This window comes from Calidris pugnax, unplaced genomic scaffold (assembly GCF_001431845.1).
Source record: "Calidris pugnax isolate Ruff unplaced genomic scaffold, ASM143184v1 scaffold47, whole genome shotgun sequence".
NCBI classification, from domain to species: Eukaryota; Metazoa; Chordata; class Aves; order Charadriiformes; family Scolopacidae; genus Calidris; species Calidris pugnax.
This window is the reverse complement of record NW_015090809.1, coordinates 1,846,893-1,852,468: the sequence shown is the minus strand read 5'-3', so window position 1 is coordinate 1,852,468 and position 5,576 is coordinate 1,846,893. Positions and strand designations below refer to the sequence as shown.

At 46.2% G+C, this 5,576-nt stretch overlaps 1 protein-coding gene across 1 annotated transcript in view; it reads left to right on the top strand.

Moving 5' to 3' along the window:
- The window catches only part of NTF3 (neurotrophin 3), a 59,164-nt gene that overhangs the window by 185 nt on the left and 53,403 nt on the right, over positions 1-5,576 (top strand). The gene's annotated exons all lie outside the window — the stretch shown is intronic.

Sequence of the window (5,576 nt, the reverse complement as noted above, 5' to 3'; positions counted from 1 at the left end):
GGGGTCCTTTAAAGAAGTATAATGGGGAGGAGGGGGGGGTCTCACAAGCAGTAGATCTGTCCCAAATGTTGTTGCCTTTCCCATTGTGCCTCCTCCTTCCCCCACCCCTACTTGCCCTATAGCTTGCTTTAGTCCTGAGGTTCCTCTCTCCTCCTGCTCTACATGCTGTTGTTCAGGTCCCTGGCAAGAAAACAGCAGAGGAGAAATATGAGGTGCTAAAGGAATCTGATTTAAGAGGCAAGAGCAAAGGAGACTCTTCTTTTTGTTTCAAGAGGGAAACCAGCAACTTCAGATATAACAAAAGGGGTTGCAAATCTTGAGAGTGGATTGCAAGAGCCAGCCTCAGAATACGTACGTAGCATGCTTGCCCTCAGGGAAAGCTAGAGTCCATGACAAGCAAAGTCAAAATTACCAATTTCTGCACCTCGCCTGTCTCAGGTAACTAACTTAACTGCAGCTTTCTTTTTTTTTTTATGTGTGTGCCAGACACGGAAAACCCTATTCATGACCTTTGAATCAATCCCTGTTCACCTTAAACCCCAACACTAAATTCTCCGTGAGGAACAGGAGATCAAAGGATTCCCTGAACATCTGTGTCTAGGTGAAAAAGATACACTCACTTTGTGCTAGGATGGCAGGAAAACTATTCTTACGCTGCAATTTCCAGCATTTGGTAAGTGCCTTCTAGGAATGCAGCACACAACTAATCAACACAGACGCACATATAGAGAGCAAAATAGAAAGCTGTTTCTCATCTAAACAGCTGAAATGCAGCTTAAAGCGTCAGTTGCTGGCGAGTCCTTATGGAGACACCAAACTGCTATTAGCCAAGAGGGGAAAAAGTCCATGAATGGTTTAGATAGTTTTCTGATCAGTTCTTAATCCTTCATTAAAATAAACGGGAAAGCTCTGCGTTGGTCCTATCTCTTGAACTATAAATATGCAGTATCCGGAGAGATGGATATTTTGGATTGAATAGGGCTGCTATGTGCACATTCTCTGGGTCCTATCTTGCAAAACCAGTTATTTAGAGATGACTCTGTGTGTGTGAGGGGGGTTTCTCCCCCTCCCCCCTTTTTAAATAGACGAGGATGTGTGTGATACGGTCCAGTCAATTGTTATGAGCTACAACCTTTCAGAAAGCACTCTTTGCTCTTAGGCTCATGTGATTTGTTGCATGAGGAGTGCAAATGGTATGTAAGTTTGCCTTTACATTGTGCCTTCAGGAAAATACCCAGACATGAGGAGAGACATTCTCAAGCACAGAAATACCTGATCTGTGCATGCCTGTAAGTGGAGGAGTGGTAGAAGAAACACCTATAAATAAGATGTAAGAAAAAGGAAAATCTAATAATAATAAAAAAAATGAAAAACTCACTTTGTGGCAAGGCAGACAAAAGCAGCAGAGAATGGAAGAGAGTTCGGCACGGTTCCAGCTGCTAGTAGTAAAAAGACTGATCTTAGATACACGTGTCAGTACCAGGAGCATGGTGGGAGGAGGAAAACTAGATATGATTGCAGGTGGTGGACCCAAAATATGAGGAGAAGAGGATGTATATGCCCAGGAGGGGCATGCCTTGTGCAGAAGGGTATGCAATGTTGAGGTATGCAATACATGTAGGTTTAGGTGTTGGGTTTTTTTTCCAGGGAAAGAAGAACTAAATGGTACACATAGATTGAAGGAGTTTGGAGGGAAAGTGTTACACACTGAAAATACTATGTACTAAGTGTTGTGTTTTGGGGTAATGAAGGCAGGTGAGCCATGCAAAGGTGATCAGCTTAAAAAGGAAATTGCTGCAGGTCAACTGGAAAAAGAGGATCTTTGTGGGTGGAAAAAAGTTTAGGAGCTCAGAAGGGGAAGTGACACTTGAGAGGGATGAGAAAGGGTGCAGACTGGAGGGTGGCTGAGGATATGAAAAGGACATACAAGGATGCTCAGGTCTGCAAAGGGGAGCTAGGAAATGGAGTGGGAGTGGAGAAAGAAAGGTGAAAGCATAGGGCACAAAGGATGTTTGGAGGAGGAAGAAAAATGTGAACTATTATCTATTTGGAGAAAGGTATGGAAAATAACCAGCTACATGATGCTTGTGGGGGGCGTCTAAAGGAGACACCTTTGATTCTGTGAAGAAATAGATATGAGGATGTATTTGTAAGGAAGGTGTTAGAGTATGAAAGGGAAGGCTTGCGTGGTGATGGAAACACATGCCGAGAAGAGGAATGAAGAGGGAAAAATGAGCTAGATGGAGATAGGTTGTGGTGATGGGAAAATGGTATAGGGACCCATAAAGGTATGTGAGGATATAGTTGCTTAGAGAAATTTTGGAGGTTGGAAGCCTGCTGGAGTAGATCTATAGATATGTTCTGCCTGGTCGCAAAGGAGAGACAGAACTGGGGAAAAAACCATGTGAAAATGCTGTGAGGAAATGCAAGACAGTGGAAATGGGGGGCAGGGTGAACGGTGACTTGAGAAGCATGATAATGGGTAAAAAGGAGGAATGTAGGAGGAAATAAGGGCTGTGTTTTCTGTAAAGGTGCCTGGGCAAAAGGTGTCTTAGAGGAGGTGTAGGGAAAGAGAGCACAGGGTGTGGGGAAATTTGGTTTTGTATCACTCTGTAGGCAAACAGAGAAAGTAATACAAAGGTGCCAGAAGACACAGAGGATGCCTCCTTACTGGGAAGCTGGGGTAACATAGGGGAAGAACAGGCAATATGTTACAGGGGAAGCATTCAAGGAAAATAATGGAAAGCAAAGAACAGTGTCAGAGGGGTGGGAGGAAAAGAACACATAGTCAAACAAAAAAAAGAGTGATTTTCTGTTAAGAGAGACATAACAAACGTGCTTATGTATCTGTGGTAGGTACTGGCTGAAAGTGAAGCATCAAGACAGAATGGAACAAATGTGCCAATGGAGAAATGGCTGAAGATATAAAGGGGTGGGAGGAGAAAGAATGGGAGGAATAACTACCTGGAGGGCCGAATGACCCACACAGCTGTACTAAGGTCAAAAGTAAACTGTGAAGTGTGTCAGGACATGAGCGGAGTTAGGAGCTGTAGGGCACGAAGTGGAAGTGAATGGGAATGGCAGTTCATGTTACGAGGGGTGAGAAGCTTTGTGTAGGTTGACACACGATGGTGTGCAGGCCAGGAAAGTACCTGCCAGCTTGTGCCTGCTTGTAAGGGCTGTGGAAGGGCAGGTGAAAGGAGTGAAAAGCTGTGTCTAATAAGAGAGAGCTGTGCACACAGCATGCTCAAAGTAAATGAGGGAAGTGCAGGTAAGGATTGCAGACCTGGGTGTGGGGCCTGGGAGAAAGAGAAGAGTTTATGGGGGAGGCAAGAGTGATGAGTGGGAAAAAGCTTATGATGGCTTATATGATCTGTCATTATCTGCCTCTTAGTTTAAGGGAAGCCCTTTAAATGCACAAGGGGCTGTACATGCATGCCCAGCAGCATGAGAGCAGGGTGGGAATTAAGTGCAAGGGGAGAGCAAGGAGGAGGCACAGGTAAATACATATAGTCAGTGATGATAGGTGCATGGATAGATGAGATGCTGGTTTTATATGCAGGTCAGGGACAGATGTGTTTATCAGTGTCACTCTTATGTGACTGGCAGAGTTGTAGAGGGAGGCACGTAGTAAGAACAACCCAGTCAATCTGCAGGAAGAAGCTGAAATCAGTGAAGGGCTTGTACAAGTACCGGGTTGCTGTGAGGGGCATATATCTGTGTGGAAGTTACACACGCACCCAGGAAGCGGGGCTGATGTGTAAGATCACTGTCAGAGACCGACCGGAGAATTGCGTGTCGACTGCGATTGTGGCACAACTCTCCGTGTTGAAATAAGTTGTGCAAGAGACACAGCAGAGGTGAGTTTCACGAGTGCTAAGCAGCAATGTTTGCGTTGGGAAGGAGGGTAGGGAAAGATGACTAACCGAGAAAATGGTTTGCTGCGTGGGTAGCGATAAGACCAAACGTGTGCTAGATGTGCTTGCCTTCTGCATGAGGTATGCAGAAGACAAGCTGCCCTTTAGAGATTTTGCAGGCTTTTTCTAAAGAACTACCGAATAATCTTGAGAAGATCCCAGGATGCCTAACTAAAATATTTACGCCAGCTTCATTTGGAGCCATATCAATGCACCTTATTTTCATGCCTTAAAACTTCAGTATGTTGCTGTTGGCACGCAATGGCAGAGAGATTTCTCTAAGACCAGTTGACAAGGCTACTAGGTAGCTCACGGTGCTGTCGGATGAACAACGACTGGGCTGAAGTACACATACGGAGTACAGATGGCAGTCAAAGGAAACAAGAAAGTACTAGCTTTCTCCATGGCTTGAAGCAATACTGGAGTAATGTGCAGCCGGTTAAAGGTTGAAAAACATAGGATACATCTCGGGTACGAGAAATAAATACTAAGGATTTCTCTCCCTTCTAAACAACCTCATATATCCACAACATCTGTTTGTCAAATCTGTTCTACAAACATCTTCAAATTGTCCGGTTTGCCTAAGGGCTTCGGTGTCTTTTTAAGCACTGTCCTATACTGAGTAGGAAAGCGCTCATTTCAAGATTGTGAGTAATCCTGCCAGACTTGCACTGGGAGAAGACAGTCCAGTCGCACCAAACTGCTAGGCTTGAAGGCTGAAGCCTCTGGGCCCAGACCTTACATAGCATCAGTCATGTGAAAGTTCACAGCTCCCCTTCTGGTTTATTCCAGGGATCAATGCCTGCCAAAATAGTAGATAGCTTGTAAAATACTTAGCTAATAAGCAGTTAGTGTTTGTGCAGCCGTGGGCTGTGTTAGGAACCCGTTGTCCTCCTTTATGCACTGGTTTCCAGCTGTGGAGTCCAGTTCAACTCTCCAGCTGGATAATTTTTCCTGGCTGTGCTTGGCGCTGGTTGTAGTCAATGGAAAGCCCCTTTCTCCTCTGGTGGTGGTGAACTTCCCACTGTGGCAGGTTGCGGGCAGTGGGGACAGTGAAGCTCTTGTCCATAAGGGGGAGATGCGTGACCACAGCCAGCAGTCCCGGCCACTGGCATCCAGCTGGACTAAAACCACAGAGGACAGCCTGCTCAGCCTTCTGCCACCAGCACGGCCCAGGGTAGTGTCTTGGCCTTCCACTGCTCCCCATCCTCCCCGTCAAACTACTGAGAAAATAAAAAGCAAACAGTGGCATCAACCTGCCAGCTGGCAGGGAAAAGAGAAAGGGATTGATGGGTACAATTAGGGCCGGATTGTGGCAGAAAAAGGGATCAAAGCATGAGCGACCAAGCTGTGTTCAAATGCAAAGAACATGGGGTATGTGCGCCCGCCTGAACTCCTTTGTATCCATGACACAGCCACAGAAATGTGTTTGTGAGGGCTGGAACATCTGGGTGTCCCTGCAGATGTTTGCTGGTGCGGGGGCCATGTGTGCGTCTCCTCGCGGTGACGAGGAGCGGACAGTGGAAAGAAGCGGTGTGTGGGTAGGGATGACTGAGGTGGATGGCAGCTGTTTCTGTGTGGGAGACAGCCATCCCTGTTCGTACATCTGTCGGGGGGCGGGGAGGGGGGGGGGGATGTGGGGATAAATTGTTTTCTGAG